This window comes from Henckelia pumila, chromosome 1 (assembly GCF_033568475.1).
Source record: "Henckelia pumila isolate YLH828 chromosome 1, ASM3356847v2, whole genome shotgun sequence".
Taxonomy (NCBI): Eukaryota; Viridiplantae; Streptophyta; class Magnoliopsida; order Lamiales; family Gesneriaceae; genus Henckelia; species Henckelia pumila.
Window position 1 is genome coordinate 96,370,590 of NC_133120.1, and position 26,905 is coordinate 96,397,494.

The 26,905-nt window shown below is 35.9% G+C and overlaps 1 long non-coding RNA gene across 1 annotated transcript; it reads left to right on the plus strand.

The window, feature by feature from the left end:
- Window positions 1-23,676: 23,676 nt before the first annotated feature.
- LOC140876451 (uncharacterized) lies at window positions 23,677-25,415 on the plus strand. The gene is made up of 4 exons (XR_012148796.1): window positions 23,677-24,032; window positions 24,399-24,461; window positions 24,552-24,594; window positions 25,138-25,415. It is a non-coding gene; the product is annotated as an uncharacterized lncRNA (long non-coding RNA).
- The last annotated feature ends 1,490 nt before the right edge of the window (window positions 25,416-26,905 follow it).

Genomic DNA, 26,905 nt, shown 5'->3' on the forward strand with positions numbered 1-26,905 from the left:
TCACTACATTTATTCAATTATTGTATTCTCGAGTTTTCAAGGTTATGATTGAGGCAAGGGCTTCTGTAGTTCAGATTGTTTTTTTAAAAAAAAGATAATTACTAATGAGAACTACTTCAAAATAGCAATTGACCACCTTTCAAAGAGGCAAATCCTCCTATCATGGATCGATGTCATTATCGATATCTCTGTTTTAAGAGACTGGTATGAATGAAAATTACATATCATTGTCACAATTTTTTGCGATAATTTTTCAAAAGGTTTTTTCTTTTTGGCAGAAAGATTTTGGACGGTTGGAGTATCTGAAACCCTAGTTTCTGTTATGGGAGGCACGATTTGTTGAGTTTGCATGTCGTTGGAATTCTTCGTTTTTGTTTCATCAACATTCTTTGATTCGACTCCACTCGATTCCCGATTTGGTTCAAAGTTGAAGGGAACATGACTTATTCTCGAATCATCAAATCTGCCATAGAAGGTACTAGTGAATCTTGTTCTTCTGATCAAAGAATTAGATTCTTCCTCCATTTTTTTAAAATATATTTGTGCTTCTTCCTCCTTAGGATCGGATCAAAATTTTCTTTCAAAGTACCTGACATAAAATTAGATCACAAGAAAATAATCAAATTTGGCATCCACCGGAATTTCACATGAAGTCTTCAAAGTATAATCTCTAGCTAGAAGTATATTAATATGAACCATATGTATGAAAGAGTGGGTGCCCGGTGAGCCAACTTGTGGCTAAGGGCTTTGATGACTCTTTGTATAAACAATATTTTGTTTAATATAATTTACATTTTATTAATGACAATGACTTTATCTTTCTTCATATTGTTATATTGTGATATACTATTGTTGTTTTGATAAAGACCTTGAATATACTATAGTGTATGTAAGATGTGGTAGTACATGGGGATGTCTATCATGAAACACATCTTATAGTCACTGTATATTCTAAATGGTTCCTAGTCGATTGAGCCGTCCGTTAATAAGGATAAGGATCGCTCGAGATTGAGACTAGCATTTGCGATGCCGAGTACCACGTTTCATTGGTATGGAACATAGAGATGTTCAAAGCATGCAAATGGATATTCATACGATGAATGATCGAACTACCCTATCCGGACTTTCCAAGTGGTTATCACTTATCGAGTGGATAAAGTCCGCGGTTTTGGTTGTACACCATTAGTCCTTACTACTTGAAACATCATTGAAACTCTATATGCTAGTACTGTGCTTTGACTCGTTTACCGACTCTATTAGGGTCATCAGGTGTCGGGATTGGGTACAGTTACGACACATATAGGAGTGGATGCTTTGTTGTCAAGGATTCACCACATACTTGCTAGTGTGGATATCCTATGCAATCTGAGGAGATATTAGTGTGACGAATATCTGGCCAGAGTACATGATGTGTTTTAAGAAATGGTTTCTTAGTAGCACATGCGATGTCACTATTTGATCTTCAAGATGCATTGCATAGTTATCGAATCTCGAACGACTCTCGATTTACCAATGGTTATTGATTCGATCGGGATATATGGATGAAGGGACAGTACTGTACGCTAACCAAAATCTATTGGTTCTTGCAGGCACTATCAGTGATACCTAGGGAATCATGGGGCGATGTTGCTAGGCGCTCTTACCATGATTCGATGGGCAAGTCGGAAATTGTTGTTCCGAGTCACAAGGAGTTGTGAGCCCACGGCTAGTTGTATCCCTGAACCATTGAGGGTCACACAGAGTAATGGATTTTTAATCCCCGTTGAGATAGTTAAATTTAAAGGGTTAAATTTAATGAACAAAGAAGTGGGACTTCTTATTTAAGAGTAGAGGAGTAAGATTTCCTAAAATGACATAGGGATGGACATTTTTGGAAATCACTGAATTCGGATTCAGAAAAATTATCTTGACTCTAAAAGATGCAGAAATGGTTTCTGTGAACATTGGTGAAATTGGTTTATCAATCTGAGTCACGATGAATTTTATATTAATTTTTGAACATGCGGGCTTTGCTTGTCAGGCTTGAACTTATGACTAATGGGCCCTAAGCTGTTAGCAGCCCACATTATAAATAAGTTATTGCAGTACAGAAATTACACAACAGAGGTCACAAAATATTTTCGAAAACCCTAGCTGTGTTTTCTCTAAGTGGCCGCCCCCCTTCCCTCTCTGCTCGGGAAAATCCAGCCTGTGAATTTTGAATTTGCAGTCTGGTTTAACGAATCAAATTCGTTAATTCTCTTCGTATAAACTTCTGATAGATTTTCTAGTGCAATCTATCAGAGGGATTAAATCTCTGTTCGTGGACCTGATTGAAGAACAGTCTGTCCATCAGTTCCTGGGAGATACAACAAGAGCAGAGCAATCTGTTGGTGTCCATAATCTCGATTCGAGATTGGAGGTAAAAATTTAATTGTGATTTAATTTTTACACGCACAATTTAATCGTAAAGTTTTGATACCCATTATGGAATCGTTCCATATAAAAATTTTTAAACTTCCGCTGCACCGGGTATCAATTCTGATTGATCTGATCACAGTTCTCCAACAGTGGTATCAGAGCCAGGTTGCTCAGATCAAGTGATTAAATTAATCGATTGTACAAAAAAAAAAATTTTTTAAGCCTCGGTTTTTGAAACAAAATAATTTTTTTAAAATAAAATTTTTTTTTTTCGGGCAAAACACGGGCAGCGCACGGCGCTGCCCAGCGCAGCGCTGGGCGCTGCACAGGGCAGCGTTCGGCGCTGCCCAGGGCAGCGCTGGGCGCTGCGCAGGGCAGCGACGTGATCGCTGCCCGGCCCGAGCCCTTTTGGGGAGCGGGCCGCCCGGGATCGTCCCGGGCGGCCCGGGAAAAATTAATTTTTTATTTTAAATTAAAATTTTAATATGTTAAAATTCTATTTATGGTCCGATCGAAAATTGTTTTTGATTGGTCCACGAGGCGTCGGATCGAATTGTTCGAGTCCGAAAATTTTAAAATTGATTTTCTGATAAATTTGAATTTTTGAAAAATTTATAGATTTTATCCGTTAAATCAGATTTTATGAAATTAATTATTTTTAGTACAATTGATGATAAGATATGATCTTATGGAAATATTGAGTAAAATATGATTTTATGTATAAAATTGGATTTTATATGTAAAATATGATTTTATTTGATAAAAAGATAAAATATGATTTTGTATGTAAAATAAGATTTTATATATGGAATATGATTTTATCCTTTTAAAAATTTAATTGTCATTGCATGTTATCCAATAAATTAATTTTGAATTAAATGTTATTGGATAAGGATGATCGATTGCCATGACCAATTTTGTAGGTGTATGTTAGGAATTTACATTTGTTTTTATTGTTGTTGGATTTATTAATGGGCCTGGTTTATGGCCCAATATGAATTGTCATATGTAATAAAAGTGGGCCTGGTTTATGGCCCGTTCCCACCCCTTAAAATGTATCCCCTACTTGTCATGGTTATTTATTGTAAATACATTAGACTTAGTGGGAGATGAAGATTTGAAGACGGAGGTGGGCCCAACAGACAATAAAGACTGAAGAAATGTAAATTGGAATCTCAATGTAATAGGATTGCATTGCATACCTGCATATTACCGAGGATTGGACTTAGACTCGTGATTGGAAACCACGGGTCGATTAGAAATAGAATCTATCATCCTATATAATATATGATATTATAGTTGTATGCATGCTTTAGACAAAATTGTATGAATCCCGCAAGCATACAAATTTTTAAAATGATGAGAAAAATTTTCAAAATTAAAATCCCTCATTTTAAATATGATTTAAAATTGATATCAAGATAAATAAAGGAAATTTAAATATTGTTTAAATGTTCCTACCTTCCATCAACGATCAATGTATGAGATGCTACCCGCGGATACGGTCCGGCTCATATTATTGGGGGGGCCCGTTCGTCGGAAAGCTGTACATTGGATCGACACATGTTGTAAGCTGGGTGGAACTCCCATGGGACTGGCTCATATTATTGGGGGATCCACATGGCGACCGTTCATCACAACTTAATATTGATGGGTCATCTTGACATGTCACAATAAACGGCGTCATATTATTGGGCCCTTATTGGACATGAGGTAAAAACGTGGAGGTTGCTTTTGAAGCAATTGGGCTCTACCTTTTGAAAATTATGGTTGGCTGATATTATTCGGGACCATAGTTTGTCAATTGGACTCCATGTTCCCACTAAGGAAAATAGTTTCCCGTTTTCACTAGAGGGTAGTGAAATCGTTAAAATAGTGGGAGTGAGATTCATAAAATAAATTTCGCCTATTTTATGTCTTAGTAAATTAATTAAACAATCACTGATAATTGTCTGTTTCTTTTCAGTATTTCATAAAGATGAATTCGCGCAATCCACTATTCTCTATTCTCGAACAAAATAAACTGACTGGCGCAAACTATACGGAATGGTTCCGTAAGTTGAAGATTGTCTTGACCTCGGAGAAGATGCTCTACGTGTTAGAAAAATTTCCTCCGAAGGAAGCACCAGCTGATGTAAGTCCGGAAGAGTTGGCCAAACTTGATACATGGTGGGACCATGATATCAAGGCCAAATGCTATATGCAAGTCTCGATGTCTGATGAACTCCAGAGGCGATTTGAGGATACCGTGAATGCTGCTGACATTCACGTACAACTCAAGGAACTTTTTGGGGCTCAATCGAGAGCTAAAAGGTTCGCTACTGTAAAAGAGCTAATGACGTGTCGCATGCGTGAAGGGACTTCGGTCCGTGATCATGGGGTACGAGTGATTTGGCTCATACAGAAGTTGGTAACGCTTGATTTGGTGTTGGAGCATGAACTCAACGTGGACTTATTACTTCTATCTCTTCCTTCTTCGTTTGACAGATTTGTGGTGAATTTCAATATGAACAAGATAGAGGCCTCCCTTAAAGAGATGGTCAATATGCTTGTAACATATGAATCCACTTTAAAGAAGGATAAACCGGCTTTCTTGGTGGGCTCCTCTTCTTCTGCTAAGAAGAGGCCAAGTACAAAGGGTAAGAAACGTTCTGCCCCACCCAAAAAAACCGAACCCGAGAAGAAGTACAAGACAAAGGCTTCAAACATGGAAAAGTCCAAGGATGTTTGCCATCACTGCAAGAAACCCGGTCATTGGAAACGTAACTGCAAGGAATATCTAGAGCAGTTGCGAACTGCGAAGGGTATGTTCTATATTGAAATAAATGTTTCACTAATACTACTTCTTGGGTATTGGATACCGGATGTGGATCTCACATTTGCAATGATTTGCAGGTGATGACAAGAAGTCGCAAGCTTAGAATGGGTGAGACCCAGCTGAGGCTCGGAAATGGTTCTAGAGTTGAAGCTAAAGTTGTAGGAGACGTTTATTTAATTTTGCAGAACGATTTTAAGTTACTTTTGAGAGACGTTTTATTTGTTCCAGATTTAATTAAAAACATTATTTCTGTTTCTATGCTTGATAGAGATGGTTTTTCTTGCAATTTTGTAAATGGGATTTGCAATATTTACAAGAATGAATGTTTGATTGGAAATGGACAACTTGAAAACGATCTATATAACTTAAAATTAAAAGACGTTCCAATAAATTATGTTGATAAACCGGTAACAACAAACAAAAGGAAAATCGATAGTCAAAACCCGGCAAACCTTTGGCATGCTAGGCTAGGTCATATTTCCTCAATGAGGATGAACAAGCTAGTGGGAGAGGGCATGTTTGATATGTCTGATATTAACTCTCTACCTACTTGTGAGTCCTGTCTAAAAGGAAAAATGACTAAATCTCCTTTTAAGGGGAAACCTGAGCGTAGTCAAAATCTGTTGGATTTGATCCATACAGATGTTTGTGGTCCATTTAGAATTGGTACTCAATTTGGCCACACCTACTTCATTACCTTTACTGATGATTATTCAAGGTATGGGTATTTATATTTAATGAAATATAAGTCTGAAGCATTTGAAAAGTTCAAAGAATTCAAGGCTGAAGTAGAAAACAAGCTAGGTAAAAGTATTAAAGCACTTCGATCGGATCGAGGTGGAGAATACTTAAGTACCGAGTTTTTGGACTATCTGAAAGAGAATGGGATTCTCTCTCAGTGGACTCCTCCTATGACACCTCAGCTAAATGGTGTATCGGAGCGTCGTAATCGAACTTTGTTGGACATGGTTCGATCCATGATGAGCTTCACTGAGCTTCCACCTTCGTTTTGGGGCTACGCGCTTGAAACGGCGGTATTGTTGTTGAACAACATCCACACCAAAACAGTGGACAAAACACCATACGAGTTATGGAATGGCAAAGCTCCTAAGTATTCGTACTTGAGGATTTGGGGATGTCTTGCTTACGTGAAGCAGACAGTGGGAGATAAGTTGGATAGTCGATCCACCTTATGTTATTTTGTAGGGTATCCGAAGAATTCAATCGGATATTATTTCTATCATCCTACTAAAACAAAAGTGTTTGTTTCAAGGAATGCCACCTTCTTGGAGAAGGAGTTCTTATTGGATAAGAAAGGCGAGATGATGGAACTCGAAGAAATTCGAGAAGAACCTGAAATACAAAATAATGATCCTACACCTCAGGAACCAATGATGGACACGCCTATACCTAGAAGATCAGAGAGGACTTCTAGACCTCCTATTCGATATGGTCTTCTTCTTGAAGGGGATCAAGATGAACCCGACATTGGATGTGATCCAAGAAACTTCAAGGAAGCAATTTCTGATGCGGATTCAAATTTATGGCTTGAAGCTATGCAGTCGGAAATAGATTCGATGCATACAAACCAAGTTTGGTCTTTAGTAGATCCTCCCGATGGAATTGTTCCAATAGGGTGTAAATGGATCTACAAGAGAAAGCTTGGGCCTGATGGTAAGGTATTGACCTACAAGGCACGATTGGTGGCGAAAGGTTATACTCAAAGACAAGGAGTTGACTATGATGAAACCTTTTCACCAGTTGCAATGTTCAAGTCCATAACGCAGCCTGAGGGATACACATCCATGGGAAGCGAGCATAAGGTATGCAAGCTTCAGAGATCAATCTATGGTCTCAAACAAGCATCAAGAAGTTGGAACCAGAAATTTGATGAAACAATAAAGGATTTTGGTTTCATCAAGAACCCGGAGGAACCATGCGTGTACAAGAAAGTAGTTAAGGATGCTGTGACATTCTTAGTACTTTATGTTGATGACATCCTACTCATTGGGAATGACGTAGGGATGTTGCAGTCAACAAAGATATGGTTATCAGGTAGATTCTCGATGAAGGATTTGGGTGAGGCATCCTATATTCTAGGGATACAGATCTATAGAGATAGATCTAAGAGAATGATAGGACTCACTCAAGCAACCTACATCGACACCATAGTGAAAAGGTTTTCAATGGATGGGTCCAAGAGAGGACATCTACCCATGTGTCATGGAGTTTCTCTATCCAAGTCTATGTGTCCCAAGACTGATGAAGAGATAGAGAAAATGACACATGTACCATATGCGTTAGCCATAGGTAGTATCATGTATGGGATGATATCTACCAGACCGGATGTAGCAATTGCTCTGAGTGTCACGAGCAGATATCAAGCTAATCCCGGTCAAATGCATTGGAAAGCCGTGAAGGACATTCTTAAGTACTTGCGAAGGACTAAGAATATGTTCATGGTATATGGAGGAAGAGAACTAAAATTGGAAGGCTATACCGACTCTAGCTTCCAAAGTGACGTGGATGACTCGAAGTCAACCTCTGGATTTGTGTTCATGCTCAATGGCGGTGCTGTCTCTTGGAAGAGTTCCAAGCAGGACACCACAGCGGATTCCACCACTGAGGCAGAATACATTGCAGCATCAGCTGCTGCTAAAGAGGCCGTTTGGATGAGGAATTTCGTCCAAGAGTTGGGCGTTATTCCTAAAGTTGTTGGTCCAATCCCGGTGTACTGTGACAACACGGGTGCCGTTGCTCAGGCAAAGGAACCAAGGTCTCATCAAAGATCCAAACACGTATTGAGGAAATACCACATCATCCGGGAGATCGTGGAAAGAGGAGACATCACTGTCGAGAGAGTGACCTCTGCAGACAATATCGCTGATCCACTTACTAAGCCCTTGCCAGGACCATTATTTGACAAACATCGCGAAGCAATGGGTCTACGTAGTATGACTAGTTGGCTTTAGGGCAAGTGGGAGATTGAAAGAGTGGGTGCCCGGTGAGCCAACTTGTGGCTAAGGGCTTTGATGACTCTTTGTATAAACAATCTTTTGTTTAATATAATTTACATTTTATTAATGGCAATGACTTTATCTTTCTTCATATTGTTATATTGTGATATACTATTGTTGTTTTAATAAAGACCTTGAATATACTATAGTGTATGTAAGATGTGGTAGTACATGGGGATGTCTATCATGAAACACATCTTATAGTCACTGTATATTCTAAATGGTTCCTAGTCGATTAAGCCGTCCGTTAATAAGGATAAGGATCGCTCGAGATTGAGACTAGCATTTGCGATGCCGAGTACCACGTTTCATTGGTATGGAACATAGAGATGTTCAAAGCATGCAAATGGATATTCATACGATGAATGATCGAACTACCCTATCCGGACTTTCCAAGTGGTTATCACTTATCGAGTGGATAAAGTCCGCGGTTTTGGTTGTACACCATTAGTCCTTACTACTTGAAACATCATTGAGACTCTATATGCTAGTAATATGCTTTGACTTGTTTACCGACTCTATTAGGGTCATCAGGTGTCGGGATTGGGTACAGTTACGACACATATAGGAGTCGATGCTTTGTTGTCAAGGATTCACCACATACTTGCTAGTGTGGATATCCTATGCAATCTGAGGAGATATTAGTGTGACGAATCTCTGGCCAGAGTACATGATGTGTTTTAAGAAATGGTTTCTTAGTAGCACATGCGATGTCACTATTTGATCTTCAAGATGCATTGCATAGTTATCGAATCTCGAACGACTCTCGATTTACCAATGGTTGTTGATTCGATCGGGATATATGGATGAAGGGACCGTACTGTATGCTAACCAAAATCTATTGGTTCTTGCAGGCACTATCAGTGATACCTAGGGAATCATGGGGCGATGTTGCTAGGCGCTCTTACCATGATTCGATGGGCAAGTCGGAAATTGTTGTTCCGAGTCACAAGGAGTTGTGAGCCCACGGCTAGCTGTATCCCTGAACCATTGAGGGTCACACAGAGTAATGGATTTTTAATCCCCGTTGAGATAGTTAAATTTAAAGGGTTAAATTTAATGAACAAAGAAGTGGGACTTCTTATTTAAGAGTAGAGGAGTAAGATTTCCTAAAATGACATAGGGATGGGCATTTTTGGAAATCACTGAATTCGGATTCAGAAAATTTATCTTGACTCTAAAAGATGCAGAAATGGTTTCTGTGAACATTGGTGAAATTGGTTTATCAATCTGAGTCACGATGAATTTTATATTAATTTCTGAACATGCGGGCTTTGCTTGTCAGGCTTGAACTTATGACTAATGGGCCCTAAGCTGTTAGCAGCCCACATTATAAATAAGTTATTGCAGTACAGAAATTACACAACAGAGGTCACAAAATATTTTCGAAAACCCTAGCTATGTTTTCTCTAAGTGGCCGCCCCCCTTCCCTCTCTGCTCGGGAAAATCCAGCCTGTGAATTTTGAATTTGCAGTCTGGTTTAACGAATCAAATTCGTTAATTCTCTTCTTAGAAACTTCTGATAGATTTTCTAGTGCAATCTATCAGAGGGATTAAATCTCTGTTCGTGGACCTGATTGAAGAACAGTTCGTCCATCAGTTCCTGGGAGATACAACAAGAGCAGAGCAATCTGTTGGTGTCCATAATCTCGATTCGAGATTGGAGGTAAAAATTTAATTGTGATTTAATTTTTACACGCACAATTTAATCGTAAAGTTTTGATACCCATTATGGAATCGTTCCATATAAAAATTTTTAAACTTCCGCTGCACCGGGTATCAATTCTGATTGATCTGATCACAGTTCTCCAACAATGTATAGACATTCGGGGACAAGTAAAAACAAATTAACCAGCGTTACCAAATACAATATACCAAGAAGAGGTTCTAATACTTACCAAAACGCCTATTAATGATCACCCACGTTTCTTGTGATCTAATTTTATGTCAGGTACTTTGAAAGAAAAGTTTGATCCGATCCATATATATTTTCTCAAGAACAAGTGGAAGAACGTCGCGAGTGATTCACCTTCAAACTGGTAATTTTAATTAATTTTCGTGTTTGTTACATAAATATATCTACATTATTTACTGGGATACGTTCTTTTTCCGTTCCGTGATCATAAATTTGATTAACTCTCTTCAACCAATGATTCAATATTCCAGTGAATGTGAAGAAGAGAACTTGATTTCGGAGGAAAAGAACAAATATTAGTCTGTTGATTTTATGTTATTACCAATAATGAAGGAACAATCTGATTCTTTGATCAGAAGAACTCGATTCTGCCATAGTATTTACCAGCTGAATCAGCGTGATCTCGGGGAATCAAGGCTGCAAGATTCTATTAAGCCAAGAAAAATTCCGGGCTCGAATCCTTCGTTTTCCGATGTTCCAACAGCCACCATCAATTCAGGAACAACGGCAAGTAGTACTAATCATGTCTCGCAAACTCCGCAAACTCATGTGCCTCCCATCACAGAACACATGGACTCCGAAGACTTGAACGATGTTGGGTCCGGGCTAAGAAAAGAACAGAAGAAGAAGAAGGGATACTTTGGCAAGTTAATGTTGCATAAACATTCCCCAGACACGAAGATTACAACATCGAGCCCATCTGGTTCCAACTCACCGAGTCATGTCTCTACTTTCCTCAACAACGTCAAGTCGCTGATATTTTGTAAGGAACGTTGAATCTTGTTGAATATCTAGACACATGATGATGATAAGAATTAAGAAAGTGTTCTAGTTGATTCGAATTTTAGTACCAATAGTAAAGGTTTCGTTTCGTTTTTTGTATAGCTTAGGAGCATGGCGTTTTAATCATTTTTAATTATCAAAATAAAGAATTCTCAATGTGTTGAAGCTTTGCGACATGATTGGTACGTTGAATAGAAATACGGTGGGAATAAAATCAAAGCTTTATTTTGGTATTTGAGTTATTGGTCGCGATGCTAATGGGATAGTGTTATTCGGAATTTCATGCCGTATTTATGAGATTTCTCTTTTTTTTAGCAGAAATATTTGTTGTTTGAGATGAAACTTTGGCTGCCCTTCGACTTTCAGCTCAATCTTGGGTATTGAAAACCGATGCTTCTATGGTTGTTAAAGCTATTGAACATCCAAAACTTTTTGCTGTTGAAGCTTCTTTAGTTGAAGATATACGTCAAACGTGTGTGCAAGTTCCTGGGGCTTATATTATTCATTGTCATCGTGAAGGCATCGCATATTTCTTAGCTCAGCAGGGCTTTAGTTATGGAACTCATTTGGAATTTGTTTCTTTTGTTCTTTTATGTTTGAAACCTTATGTTCTCAAGGACATGTCTATTTAATGTAAGTTAACCATGTTTGGCTTAAAAAAAGTATTAAAAATTTATTATTATTAACTAGTAATAATATAATTATTTATATATATTATAATTTTTGTGAAAAAGTAAAAATTTATAAAAACTCAAAATATTATCAAACTCCACACTTTAAAATTTCTTCTCTCAAATTGTGATTTTCTACACAAATGGAGAGACCTATTTATAGATCTCAATTGGAGATTAGTCCAAAAATTAATTCATCGTCATCTGCATCATCACACACTAATTTTAAAAATAATGCAACTCAATTTTCAACATTCAATTCTAATATAATATAATATATTTTTAACACTCCCTCTTGTGATGATGATCGTCATACGATAATTATCTTTATTACGTGTTTTATGTTGCCTCGTTAAAAACCTTACTAGGAAAAACCTAGTGGGATAAAAATCATAGTAAGAAAAAAAGTGTGCAGCCACGTAAACTCCCCCTCATGTTAACATGAGTGATTCTTCACATATTCCGTAGATTGCGCATCCCAATGTTATATATATGCTTTCTTAATATTGACGTAGGAAGTGTCTTTGTTTAGAGATCTGATGAGTTCTCACTTGATTGAATGTAATAGATATTAATATCTTTATTCTTCTCAAGCTCTTGAGTGTAGGCAAAGAATTTTGGGGGGATATGTTTGGTTCTGTCACTTTTGATGTATCCTTATTTCATTTGAGCAATACATGCAGCATTATCTTCATACAGCGTCACAGGCTTCTTGTCTACTGATAATCCACAAGAAGTTTGGATATGTTGTGTCATTGATTTTAGCCAAACACATTCACGGCTTGCTTCATGTAGCGCAATAATCTCAGCGTGATTTGATGAAGTTGTACGAGTGTTTGTTTCTGTGAATGCCAAGAAATTGCGGTGCCTCCATGAGTAAATACATATCCGGTTTGAGAACGTGTCTTATGTGGATCAGATAAATATCCAGCATCAGCATAACCAATGATACTTTGATTGGTGTCTTTTGAGTACAAAAGTCACAATTCTGTCGTTCCTCGTAGATAACAAAATATATGTTTAATTCTGTTCCAGTGCCTCTTTGTTGGATATGAACTGAATCTTGCCAATAAATTTATAGCAAAAGATATATCAGGTCTAGTGAAATTTGCAAGATACATAAGGGCACCAATGACACTTAGATATGGTACTTCAGGACCAATAATAACTTCATCACCTTCACATGGACGAAATGGATCTTTTTCTATGTTTTAATGATCTTACAACCATTGGAGTACTTAATGGATTTGATTTATCCATATTAAAATGTTTAAGGACCTTTTCTGTATAATTTTCCTGGTGAACAAAAAATCCACATTTTTTTTGTTCAATTTGCAAACCCAGGCAATACTTGGTTTTCCCAAGATCCTTCATTTCGAATTCTTCTTTCAAGTACATCATAACATCTTAAATTTTCTTATTCGTTCCAATGATGTTTAAATCATCAACATATACAGCAATAATTACACATTCGGATGTTGTTTTCTTGATGAAAACACAATGGCATATTGGATCATTTACATATCCCTTTTTTTATCAAGTGTTCACTTAGCCAATTATACCACATTCGACCGGATTGCTTCAACCCATATAATGATCTTTGCAATTTCACATAATAAAATTCTCTGGGTTTTGAATTTTGTGCTTCAGATATCTTAAATCCTTCAGGGATTTTCATGTATATATCACTATCAAGTGATCCGTATAAGTAAGCTGTAACAACATCCATAAGACACATTTTCAAATTTTCAGACACTGCCAAACTAATCAAATATCGAAACGTAATTGTGTCCATAACACGAAAATAAGTTTCTTCATAATCAATTCCATGCCTTTGAGAAAAACCTTGTGCAACAAGTCTAGCTTTATATATTACTATTTCATTTTTCTCATTTCGCTTTCGAATAAAAGCCCATTTGTATCCAACAGGTTTTACACCTTCAGGTGTGAGGACTATAGGTCCAAAAACATTACGTTTATTTAGCGAATCCAATTCAACCTGGATGGCATCTTTCCATTTGGCCCAATCATGACGATTTTTACATTCACCAAAAGATTTTGGTTCATGATCCTCATTTTAATTTATGATGTCATATGTCACATTATAAGAAAATATATCATCAATATCTTCTATATCTTTTCGGTTCCATATTTTTCCAGTATTAATATAATTGATAAAGATTTTACGATTCTCGTCAGTTTGTGGTTCTGACAGAACATTTTCATCATCAGGTGTTTCTTCTGGAACACCATTTTCTATTTTATGATGATCGAGCTTCTCTATGCCTTTTCTTTTCCGAGGATTTTTATCCTTGGCACCGACTGGTCTTCCACGCTTCAGGCGTTTAATGACATCATGAGTGTCTTCAATCTATTTTTTTGGAATTTCAATTCGAGCAGGGGTATTTATAGCAGGTATATATGATTTAGTTACCCCTTTTGTGTCTGCAAATGCATCTGGCATTTGATTTGCTATTCTTTGCAAGTGCACAATTTGCTGTACATCTTTTTCACATTGTTTGGTTCTCGAATCCAAATGCAATAATGTTGGTACATACTATGTGATTTCTTTTTTGATGTATTTCTTTTCTCCCCCTAACATTGGAAATATATTTTCATCAAAATGACAATCAGCAAAACGTGTTGTAAGCACATCGCTCGTTTGAGGCTCAAGATATCAAATGATCGATGGACTATCATATCCGATATAAATACCGGTCTTTCTTTGAGGACCCATTTTTTTTATCTTTGAGGTGGTGCAATAGGCACATACACCATACATCCAAAAATTCTCAAGTGAGAAATATTTGGTTCTTTACCAAATGCAAGCTGCAATGGTGAGCATTTATGATAAGCATTTGGTCTGATGCAAATTAATGCAGCGACATGTAATATTGCATGTCCCCATATAGAAACAGAGAGTTTTGTTTTCATAATCATTGAGCTAGCAATCAGTTGTAGATGTTTAATCAATGATTCAGCTAATCCATTTTGCATATGAACATGAGCTACATGATGTTCAACAGTGATTTCCATTGACATACAATAATCATTGAAAGTCTGGGATGTAAATTCTCCAGCATTATCAAGTCTTATTTTCTTGATTGTATAATCGGGAAATTGATTTCGCAATTTTATTATTTGAGCCATCAATCTTGCAAATGCCACATTTTGAGTTGACAATAAGCATACATGTGACCATCTGCTAGAGGCATCGATCAATACCATAAAGTATCGAAATGGTCCACATGGTGGATGAATTGGCCCACAAATATCACCCTGAATACGTTCAAGAAATATGGGTGATTCAGTTTGGATTTTAGCTGGTGATGGTCTTATAATAAGTTTTCCAAGTGAACATGCTTTACATTGAAACTTATTATTCTGAAAGATCTTCTGGTCTTTCAGTGGATGACCATGTGTATTTTCAATAATTTTTCGCATCATTGTTGAACCAGGATGTCCCAATAGATCTTGCCAATTGGTTAATATTGATGAATTATCCATCATCATATTTGATTCAATTGGACTTATATGTGTATAATGCAATCCAGTAGGAAGCATTGGTAGTTTCTCAACTACATATTTCTTTCCTGACTTATATGTGGTAAGACACATATATTTCTGATTTCCATCAGTCATTGTCTCAGTATCATACTCATGAGAATATATGTCATTAAAACTCAACAAATTTCTTTTCGGTCGTGGTGAATATAAAACATCATTTATCAAAAATTTTGTACCATTAGGTAACAAAAATTGTGCTTTACCAAAACCTTCAATCAAGTCTACAGGACCTGATATTGTATTCACCATTGTTTTTGTTGGTTTTAGTTCCAAGAAATATCTTTCATCTCAAAGAATAGTGTGCGTTGTACCACTATCCGGTATGCAAATTTCCATGAGATTATTTTCATGTTTGCTCGTAGCATTTTCCATATCAAACTTCACAAAAATGCAATAAAGAAAAAATAAGTACAATACAAATGCAAAATGTAACATGCTTTATAATACAAGAATGCATGAAAAAATACAAATTTGTTACATCTAGACCCACCAATCTTTTAATCAATGTCTTCGAAATCATTCATAAAATCTACAGCATTGAAACTAGTTGAACCAATTAAATGGTCATTATTTTCAACAAAATTGGTCTCTTTTCCTTTCCCCTTTATCGATTCTTTATAGAGCTTACAAAGGTGCTCAGGGGCTCGACAAGTACGTGACCAATGTTCCGGAGTGTCATATCTATAACAAACACTCTCGGTACTTTTTGAGTGATTTTCATTTTCACTCATGTTTTCATGCTGCCTTTTTGGTGGGTGGTACGTGACGCTCTTTTGAGATGAGTTACTGAAATAACTATCTCGATTATTTTCATATCCACGACCGCGTCCACGACCATGGTCATTTCTACGTCCACGTCCACGCCCACGTCCTCGACCTCGTCCACGACCAAAATCTTGTCTATGCCTTTGATTTTGGTTTTCATTTTTAATTACGACATTTTCTTCAGGAAATGCCGTTGATCCAGTGGGTCGGGATTGATGATTTCTCATTAACAATTCGTTGTTCTTTTTCGCCACAAGAAGACATGCAATGAGTTCAGAATATCTCGAAAATTCACGCACTCTATACTGTTGTTGTAGAGTTATATTTGATGCATGGAAGGTGGAAAATGTCTTCTCAAGCATTTCCATTTCAGTAATCACATGCCCACAAAATTTCAATTGCGAGACTATTCGATACATCGCTGAGTTATAATCACTGACTTTTTTAAAGTCTTGGAATCTTAATGTATTTCATTCATCTCGGGCGGTCGGAAGTATAACTTTTCTTATATGCTCAAATCTTTCTTTCAACCCTTTCCATAAAATCATTGGGTTTTTTTCTGTGAGATACTCACATTTCAATCCTTTATCAAGATGTCGGCGTAAGAAAATCATAGCTTTTACTTTATCTTGTGAGGTTGATATATTATTTTCTTTGATAGTTTCACTTAGACCCAATGACTCAAGATGCATGTCAACATCAAGAGTCCATGACATATAATTTTTTCCAGTGATATCGAGTGCAACGAATTCAAGCTTTGCCAAGTTTAACATGGTGGTACTAGAAAAATAACAATGCATTTTATTACATAATTTCCATTAATATGACAATACAAAATAATGGAAGAACGAAGATTACAAGTGCGTGTACAAATAGAGAAAAAATATGTGGTGGAAAATCGCTGGTGAGTACAGGACTCGTGAGCATGATGATCATAATCGTTATGAAAAATAGCCTTATAAATGCCATCATATTCATCTTCGAAAAAAACGAGGAGAAATTATTTTGAGAGAAAGAATGAATTTTTGTGTGATTGAAAATGAGTTTGAGTGAACATATTTATAGGCAAAAAACTAGCCATTTTGTTACCATTTGTGACCGTTGGGGGTAAGAAAAAAAATCGAGTATGTGATGAATAAAAATTCATAATAATCATGTGATGCATATAATGATAATAATAATTAAATAATTATGTATATCATATCACATTATTATAAAATCGGTGTCGTAGACAACCTTTTATATAATACTGTGAAATTATACCAATATAGTTAGTATAAAGTCAGGTATAGTATATCATATCACATTATTATAAGATCGGTGTCATAGACAACCTTTTATATAATAACATGAAATTATACAAATATAATTATATTTTTTAAGAACCTTAGAGGCTTTTATACTTGTTGTATCCCTTACCGGGAGTGTGGGATGTCGTCTTAACATCCTCCCAGGATTTATAACAAGTTTTTGAAAAAAAACTTATTTTTTTTTTCATATCATGATATTATATATTAAATATATACACAATAAATAAATAAACAATAAAATAAATATTCATACTCTTGTTACCTTTTTCTTGTGTTTGTGAGCTTTGGAAATTTTACAAAACCTTCGAGCGATCGTGCTGATAACGTGTTGTGAAAAAGTAAAAATTTATAAAAACTCAAAAACTCAAAATATTCTCAAACTCCACACTTTAAAATTTCTTCTCTCAAATTGTGATTTTCTACACAAATGGAGAGACCTATTTATAGATCTCAATTGGAGATTAGTCCAAAAATTAATTCATCATCATCTACATCATCACACACTAATTTTCAAAATAATACAACTCAATTTTCAACATTCAATTCTAATATAATATAATATATTTTCAACAATAATATATTATTATTATAATTATTATAAATATATAAGTTAATATTAGTTTAGATAATCTAAAAATGGAAAATATTCATGAAAATGAGAGTTGAGAATGATCATTTTCATCCAAAATGAATGGAATGATAGTCGTTCACATAAGAATGAATATTTTCATTACCGAGAAAAATACATTTTTGGTCCTATAATTTTCACTTTTTCCAATTTCAGTCCTGTTATAGTCAAGTTACGTTTTTGGTCTTGTAACTTGAAATATTTTCCAATTTCAGTCCTTTTCCCCCAAAAATAAATTATTCAACCGGAAATTGTTCAACCCGGTTCCGAAATGCTTAGCTGTAAATTAATTGATTTTTTGTGGCCCATGTGGCTTTTAAAAATTCCATGTAGGAAAATATTACTAATATAAAACATAAAAATTAAATCCACATCATGAAACTATTTTCTAGTTTTCTACGGCATATATCTTTCCCCAACATTCCAAACAAATTAAAAAAAAATCCATCAGAATAATTTTCTTATTTCCCCATCATCAATCAAATTTCAAACCCTAACCAAAATCTTTTCTCCAAATGACGAATGCATTCTTGAACCAGTAACCAAACTCACCCAAAATTTTGCATCTGGTTTTCTCACGAAAAATTTGGAAGATCTAGTCGGGGTCTCGAATTAATAGAAGGATTGAAATATGTCTTCAGCTTCAGAAATTGGTTTCATGTTCTGTAAGTGTGCGAAACGGGCATACATACCGTATTCCGGTGGAGGAAGTTTCATTAACTCCATCTGATAGGTGAATCTTCATTTCACATCAACGAATTTCCGATTCAAAAAGTTCAACTACTGAAATTTTCAGAGTTTATTAAAATCACGGAGGGGGAAAATATCGCTAGGGTTTTTTTTATTCAATCAAGAGGGCTTTTGACTTGTCGTGACTTTTTTAATTTTTTAGAGAAGTATTTTTTAAAAGTTTTGATAAGTTTTTCTTTTTTTAAAATGTTTGTAGATTTAAGTGATGTGGATTTAATTTTTATGTTTTATATTGGTAATATGTTTTTACATGGAATTTTTGAAAGCCACATGGGCCACAAAAAATCAATTAATTGACAGTTAAGCATTCCAGCACCGGGTTTGACAATTTCCGGTTGAATAATTCAATTTTGGGGGAAAAAAACTGAAATGGGAAAATATATTAAGTTACAGGACCAAAAACGTAACTTGACTCATAACAAGACTGAAATTGAAAAAAAAATACAAGTTAGAGGACCAAAAACGTAATTTTCTCTTTCATTACCATGTCACCTGATGATTAAGGTCATCTCCAACCCATTGCACTATTTTAGCGCAAGTTTTGCATCAAAATAGTGTAATTTCTGCATCAAACACAAAACTCATCTCCAATCCATCTACTTCAAATTTTACTCTAAAAAGAATATTCCCAAAATATTCTCTACTTTTTTTAATTTATCTACAATATTTAATTTCACAAAAATACAAATACAAATAAATATATTAATATAATGTTTAATTATTTGACTATTATTTAAATTAATTTATATAAATAATATAAAATAAATATATTTTAATATTTACCCAACACATTTTTTATATTAAAAAATTTGGAAAATAAAAAAAATTTGGAAAATAATAAATGTATTAAATGTATTTAAAAATATAAATACGGTTATTTTATCTCTAAATGAGTTGACAAATTTAATTGTCAATTAATTATTTAAAAGATATAATAAAATTAATTAACATAAAAAGAACAAAAAAAAAAAAAAAGAAAAAAGAATGGCGCAGCTACAGTGCTGCGCCAAAATTGGCGCAGCACTGTAGCTGCACACCAATTTAGCGCAGAAGATGGCGCTGGATTGGAGTGCCATTTCACTTCAAAATAGAGATAGTGCACGGAATAGCGTGTCGATTGGAGATGCTCTAAGTAGCCATTAATGATATTAATTATTCTCATTGAATCCATTAATGAAATTAATTATTCCTATGTATTTTTGGTTCATTCGATGATAGTGTCGAATGAATATTCAATTTGCTTATCGGGACTCAAATATGTTTTTACACATGAAAATATATATATTATTTTGAATAATAATATATAAATATTTACAGTAACTATCTTCATCTTTTTCGTATAAGGAAAAAATATATATCCTCTTTCATTTGATAAAAAGTTGTATTAAGAATGTATTTTAATAAATTTATTTTCGACTAATAATTAATAACTATCATTTTACCATATTTATTTTTATAATTTTAAAAATAATTACAATATATTTATAGATATATTATTTATGCATGCTAATTTTCGTACGCATTGATTACTATTAATTATAGATAATTAGATATATCATGAGAGTAAAATATACGATGATAACTTATGTTATTGATGTCAGAATAGCTTTTATTTATTTACTTGTTTGAAAAGACAAAATTTTATTTCACCAAAAATTCGCAATTCTCAACATAAAAATTAATTTTCATATGAAGAAACACCTGATGATGAAAATGTTCTGTCAGAACCACAAACTGAAGAAAATCGTGAAATCTCTATCAATTATATTAATACTGAAAAAATATGAAACCGAAAAAATATAGAAGATATTGATGAGATATTTTCTTATAATGTGGCTTGTGACATCATAAATGAGAATGAAAATCATGAACCAAAATCTTTTGGTGAATGTAAAACTCGGCATGATTGGGGAAAAGGAAAGATGTCATCCAGGTTGAATTGGATTCCCTAAATAAACGCAATGTTTTTGGACCCATAGTCCTCACACCTGAAGGTGTAAAATGACCGGCTAAATCGGTATGATTAAAAATCAACTGACAAGCGTACCAGGTCAAATTATAGATAGTGAATAAAATTCGAATGTCGAACCCACAGAGACTGTATAATTATGAATACCAGAATATATTTATTTCTACTTAATCTAGACTAATCAAAAATATCGATTTTAGATTTTAACTAATAATTAAAAATTGCAATTAAAATTAAAATTAAATTAAGTAAAACACAGCTGGAAAATTGGGATTAATTCAAATATGAGAAAGGCTCGATCAAGGACACACGTAGGTACCAGACAATTCATGTAACAAGTAGTCGATCTAAGACATCAGACTTAATCTTAATTCACGAAAATTTTGCTAATTTGTTCGAAGGACTATTTATAGAACAATCAAACCTATTCAAATATTGATGAACTAATCTTTCGTAATTCTAATCAAATTTGAATGCATGAATAACTATGAAAATTCAGTAAACACCTAAACCGCATAATGAAATCGAATTCTATTTCTAGTCAGTTTTACACTATGTTGATTATCAAAGTGATCAAAATCGAAATCTCGTCTGTCGAATTGGAATCAATTAACATGCAAGCAAATAACTGGCCAGGAAATTCACAAGACAAATATAAATTCGATAAACAATAAAATTAAATCAAGTCTGAAAATCTCAAATAAACAAATCAACTTTTATACATAAATTGTCTGGCCCAATCACGCGGCCTTGATCGAATAAAAACTACTACTCACTAATAAACATAATTAATTAAAATAAAGTCGAAACTCATAAACTAAAGAAATACGAGAGTAGAAGAAAAACTCGAGAAATTTGTTCAGCAGCCGCCTAAGCTTCGCGCGTACTCAAAAAGACAAAAAGTCTGCAAAAAGATAATAAAATTTCTATTTATAGGGTTCGCGCCAATTAAAATCCTCATTGACCTATAATTCTCGAATATCACGTCTCCCGACACGCACGCGCGCGCAGGGCATAGCTCGCGCGAGCGCGGCTTTCCTGCAACTCTCTGGTCATCTCTTCTACGCGCGCGAGGGTAAGAGCTCGCCCGCGCGCGCCTTGTCTGTCCAGAAAGTTCCAAAAGTGTTTATTTTCCTACAAAATTCAATCAGGAGAGTGTAATGCATGTAAATAAAATAAAATACTAACAAAACTCACGAAAATAAAATAAAAGCATGCGAAATAAATATAAAATAACACGAAAATAATGCATACTAAACACAGTTATCAACACCCTCATACTTAAATCTTGTTCGCCCTAGATCAAGACATGAAAAAAAAAAACATAATGCAATGACACAAGTATGAATGAGTCATTTTCAAAATAGCCTCAGACGAGTCCTAATTCAATTTCAAAAACTAAAACAACTTTCGACTATCCACAATACACTTTCAGTTGAACGCAAACGTGTGTGTGTGCCCGGATGGAACTGTAATTTTCAAAAATTAGTCGTTAACCCCATGAAATCCGCATACTTAGTCAAAAACAAGGAATTAGGATTTCAATTCCTCGCTCGTAACTTGGATGGAGTTAACTTAAGCAACCAAAAGGATTTTTCAAAAACTTTATAGGTATGCCCAAGATTATACATGTAATGTCTAAAATCATCAAGAACCCAAAAACACTATCATGATCAACAAACATCTATTGTCGTGCAATGGTCAAACAAACACGGACTTCATCACTTACATCGCTACACTACACCGGTCTAACATGCGTGCTTAAAAGTATTCACGAGGCAACCGACAGCTTTTCATGTGCAATCGAAAGCAAAAATTTTCCAACACATTTTTTCTTTTCCACTCAATCATCGTTGGATAACATATTTCATTCAACTTGCACCGACAATACAAATGACAACACATGATATGCATGATTACGACGAAACATAAAAACTAAACAACTAAACGAATGATATGCAACAGAATGAACACAAAACACGACAACAAAACACTAAACACCCCCCCCCCCCATACTTATCTAAAGCATTGCCCTCAATGCTTCAGAATACAAACAATGACAACAGAAACAAAATGCAAATGAAACAACGAAAAGTGAAACAAAAAGACTCCCCTGGTGACTAGTCGTCTTCTTCTTCTGGAATGGAAGGATCCTGTGGTGCAGCCGGAGCAAACTGGGCTGGCATGTCAGACTGGAATGGGAATGGAGGCGGATAGTAAGGTGCTGCTCGAAAGCCCAAAGTATCAAGTCCCAACTGCATCACCATGCTGCGCATCATGTCTTCCACATTCTGTAGATGAGTGGAAATGGCCTGAAAATAATCCATGGCATAGTGGTTGAAAGCAGAGCTCTCAACGGCCATGTCCTGAGCGGTGCGGCGAGGAGGGGTGGGCTGAGGCGGTGGTCGACTGCTAGAGGAGCTCCCAACATGATGCTGACTGCTATAAAATTCCAAATTGCGCTTCGCTTTCTTGGAAGTGGCAAGCTTCTCATCCACGGTCTTGAAAGGCAGGAGCCACTCCTCATCGGGACTAAACTGCACACCCGCCTGGCGACAAAGTTCTGTGATGGTGTGGGGGAAGCAGAGGCCCACCATCAGAGTTCGCATCGAATAAAGAATGGAATCGTGGACAAGAGTGCCCACATCGACTGGCCACCGTTTCGTGATATCATACACAATAATCGTCCTATCAGCCTGCACGTCAACTGTGTGGAGCACGGGTAAAAGTCGTCGGACTATGAAAGTATACCACAAAGCCGGCTCAAGTTTCAGAAATCGCTCCGGAAAATGAGTGAACCGGAGGGGATCGTGCCACTGAACACCCGAATAACACATCTCTCTCAATATCAAATTATAGTCCGGATTCGCCTTAAAATTCCTAAATTGGCTATCATCAACAAAGGAGTATCAAACAACCTATTCAAGGTCTCAGCATCAAAAGACACAAGTTTTCCTCGGGCAAACGCTTTAGAGTCCTCTCGGGCAAGGGCATTAGCATAAAATTCCCGAACCACCGGAACAATGGCGGGTTCGGGCACTGTAACGCCCGGAATTATTTAATTTTAATCCGAGAATAATTAATTTGGGAATATTTGGAGTTTTGATTTAAATTCTAATATTCTTAAATTGATTAGGATTGAATTTGAATGAATTGAGTAATTGAGGACTGAATTGCAATTTTTGAACTCTTGAGGGGCTAAAGTGCAAATTGTATTTAACTTATCAGAATTGAAGTTGTTACTCAGCATGTGCACGTGTCATTGGAAGCAATTTCATCAGATTCTTCAGCCAAGGAAAGAAGGAAAACCGAGAGCAAATGTCAAGAGAATTTCCAATTCATTTCTTTGTCTTCAAATCTTCATATCTTGGGCTACGATTATCCGATTTCGATTCCGAAAGATGTTTTGGAATCCTCTCGCCAAGACCTTCGATTTGATGTAAGTATCTTCTTTGTTCATCAAGGTTTGGGATTTCGAAAATGGCAGATATCAGATGTTGGTTTTGATTTGGTGTTGTTGAGCTTCTAGCTTTGTTAATCTTGAAGTTTGATTGAAGCTTGAGTTGTATATCTTGTTCTTATGCTTTCTTAGCTGTGATTCAATCTATACACCTGCTGATATGTTGGTTTAGAGGTTGAATAAGTGATATGAATGTTTGAAATGATTTAGAGATTTGCGGGAATCGCCGAGTTATACCGAAATGCCGTCGAATTCTTGAATTGAAGTGATTTGATATTGTTTTTGGCTTTGGAAGTTGCTGAACTATTAGAAAATGGTTCCTTGTTTGTTATGCTATTGTCTCAGTGCATAAACAGGGCAACTCAACTCAAGAACGTCGACTTCGAAACCGATAGAAGATTGAACAAGGTTGGTAGAGTTTTCTTTGGAATTCTTGTTGAAGTTTGGGGTTGATCTTGAGCAGATTTTGAGTTATGCTTGGTGTGTGATCTTGTACAGATTTTGACAAGTTTGAAGACCTTCTAGACATCACATTTGAAAGGTAAAAGTGGACTACAATTTGATTGGGATTACAACTCGAGATGGTTTGTATCGAGTTCCCTCGATTCACATACTTGTTTGTTTAAGTGCTCTTATGTGCTTTCTTTTGATTACTTGAATAAGTTCTTGATATAATGAATGCCCTGATTATGTTACATGTTGCATTCATCTTGATGACTTATTCCTTTGAGTTTGAAATGAACGGACACGTTCGAATAGACGATTTGAGGGATTGTATATGTATGGCCTGGGTGGTTGTTTGAGCCTAGCGTCTGAGCTACATATATAATGGCTTCAAAGTCTAGAGGAGCAAGATAGTAGCCCCACCTCGATAGGGTGTGTCGGTGGATTAGCTATGATATCTTCTTCTCGGGATCCCAATTGATGAATGATGAAAAGAACCTTGTTTTGAAAGCATGCATTGTATTTACTTCTATATCATGATTGTGATATTGATTATGCATGTTTAGTTGCTTTTACTGGGAAATCTATTTCTCACCGGAGTTATCCGGCTATTGTTTTGTTGTATGTGTCATTGCAATAGGAGGAAGTGGAACCGGGCAAAGGCGGACTTAAAGAACAAGGGATGAAATCGATATAGCGTGAGGATCCGAGTTAGGAGTTATGTGTGCTGTCATGAAGTTTAATGAGTCTTAATCATGATCATGTTTAAAGATACTTGTACAAGACTTGTAGATGATCTAGTTAAGGTCTTGTTGTTGTATTTAGAACTTGAGAAATGATGTAACTACTTGATTCCATCAGGATGTATCTTGATTTTGATATATGACAATGATCTTGCATGTTTATGATATTATGTTGATGTAGTAAAGCTTTGGATTGGTTTATTACTAGCATTGAAAGCATGTTGGAATGCATGGTAGTTGTTATGCTTGATTTCATCATGTCTAGACTTTGGTAGGAATTGATCTTGAACCAAATATGTGCATGATGGAGTATTTGACAGCAACAGGGAAATGTAATTTTTTTCTGCAGCATTGGCTGGCGCACGGGCGAGCCCCTGCTCGCGCGCGCGCGAGCCAAGTCGCGACCTTCGAATTTGGAGGCCGGCGCGCGCGCGAGAAGACCTGCCGCGCGTGCGCCGTGTAATATGTTAGAAAAAAAAAAATTTATTCTTTTGTTTAGACTTTGATTATTGTCTAACATGGTTTAATAATGATTAATGAGATTAATGAGAGATTAGAACTCGGGTCATCACAACAGGTGGTATCAGAGCAAGAAAATTCTGGACTTAGATAGACAATGAGTGGGGTAGATCGAGTCATCTGCTTTGCTTATTGATGATTTACGCTATGATTTAATTACGTGATTGAATGACATGTTTTAATTGATAGCATGATTTACTTTCAAGTAATGTATTACAGTATTGTATTTATTTTATTTGAAAGTATGAGTACTATAATTAACGACACATGTTTACTGGAATATCTGGAATGATTAGAGGCATGTGATTTGTTAATTATGATATGCTACCTGATTATCGGATTTGATTGGAAGCATGTCTTGATGTGTACTTCGATTCTTTATTTACACCTGAATCAGAACCGAGTCTTGATCAGAGGTAAGATGATCAGAGGAGGACTGAGATAATTTGATAATTTGGTATCCTAACCGTTTTGATAATCAGATATGTCTCGACGACCAGGAAGACCTCCTCTTCGACCACAGGTTCCTACTCTACCACAGGTTCCTATTCCTCTGCCAGAACAGACAGTTCATACTCCACCGACAGTTGTTACACCGATAGTGCCTCGAGCTACTGCAGTGCCGAGTAATGAACAGGGAAGTACGTCAAGAGATATGACTGATATGACAGCAACTCCTATGGAAACACTTCTGAAACGTTTCCAATCCTACAAGCCGCCTACTTTGAAAGGTACAGAAAATGCTGTTGAATGCGAGGGATGGCTTGATGATATGGAGATGCTATTTGATTCACTTGACTACGGGGATGAACGGAGAGTTAGATTGATTGGGCACCAGTTGCAAGAAGTTGCGAAGAGCTGGTGGTTCACTATAAAAAGAGCTTTGGAGCGTAGAGGAACTGTACTGACTTGGAATGTCTTCAAAACTGAGTTCTACCAACGCTTCTTTCCTGTGTCTTACCGCAAGGATAAAGGGGCTGAGTTTGCAAATCTGAAACAGGGGAATTTGAATATCGAAGACTACGTTGCAAAATTCTCTACATTGCTACGTTTTGCTCCACATGTTGCTGACAGTGACGAGGCTATGGCTGACCAGTTTATCAATGGCCTGAGTCCGGATGTTTTTACACTGGTGAATACAAGGCG